This window comes from Macaca mulatta, chromosome 6, assembly GCF_049350105.2.
Source record: "Macaca mulatta isolate MMU2019108-1 chromosome 6, T2T-MMU8v2.0, whole genome shotgun sequence".
In the NCBI taxonomy this organism is placed as follows: Eukaryota; Metazoa; Chordata; class Mammalia; order Primates; family Cercopithecidae; genus Macaca; species Macaca mulatta.
The window spans coordinates 25,773,749-25,774,903 of NC_133411.1; the positions used below are offsets into that span (position 1 = coordinate 25,773,749).

General features: G+C 40.0%; 1 pseudogene; it reads left to right on the forward strand.

Moving 5' to 3' along the window:
• Window positions 1–456: 456 nt before the first annotated feature.
• On the forward strand, window positions 457–857 carry LOC695373 (large ribosomal subunit protein eL31 pseudogene; annotated as a pseudogene).
• The last annotated feature ends 298 nt before the right edge of the window (window positions 858–1,155 follow it).

Consider the following 1,155-nt stretch of genomic DNA (forward strand, 5'->3'; position numbering starts at 1 on the left):
CTCATCAGCTTACTGAGGACAAGAAAGCAAAACTGATGCCTTGTAACAGGGCAAAAATGGGAGGGCTCTGGTGCTCATATGGGTAAACAAGGACCAGTAATGTATAAAGTAAGGTGCTTCACTACATTCTCTCTCCACTCTCAATCTACCTCCCAGCACCATATATGGGATACTTGTCTATCACAATGGCTAACTGCAGGCTCAAGATGTTGTAATGCCTTAAGCAGAGACCATGAGGAATTATTTTGAGTTGTAGGAAAACATGCGTAAGGAAAATGAGAGAGGTCAAACCCTTCCTCTATCACCAAAAAGAGGTATTTGTCAGACTGCTAAACAAAACTCATTTGTAACAAAAAATATTTTAATGGGCCACAATAAGCATATTTCAATAAGATGAGAATGAATTGAAAACATCAAGGTGGGGCTTTCCTTCTCCCACAATACCTCGCGCTCTTCCTTTCCAACTTGGACCCGGCAGAATGGCTCCCGCAAAGAAGGGTGGCCAGAAGAAAAAGGGCCGTTCTGCCATCAACGAGGTGGTGACCCGAGAATACACCATCAGCATTCACAAGCGCATCCGTGGAGGGGGCTTCAAGAAGCATGCCCCTCGGGCCCTCAAAGCGATTCGGAAATTTGCCATGAAGGAGATGGGAACTCCAGATGTGCACATTCATACTAAGCTCAACAAAGCTGTCTGGGCCAAAGGAGTAAGGAATGTCCCATGCCGAATCCGTGTGCGGTTGTCCAGAAAACGTAATGAGGATGAAGATTCACCAAATAAGCTCCATACTTTGGTTACCTATGTACCTGTTACCGCTTTCAAAAATCTACAGACAGTCAGTGTGGATGAGAACTAATCGTTGATCGTCAAATACATCAAATAAAGTTAAAAAATTGAAAAAAAAAAAAAAGAAAACATCAAGGTGTATCAAATGAATGACGGTATTTTTTAATAAGTTCTTTGTAAGTTAAGCTTTTCAAATACACACACATGCATTTGTTATAAAATGTTAAATGCATGAGGATTGAAATATTTGTGGCTTTTGTTCAATCCTGATACTGAGTGAGTCAGATTGCATCTGGTATTTTATAGGCATTCAATAAGCATTTTAAATATTAATGTAGTTATATGCCATATGTATTTAAAAACTACAT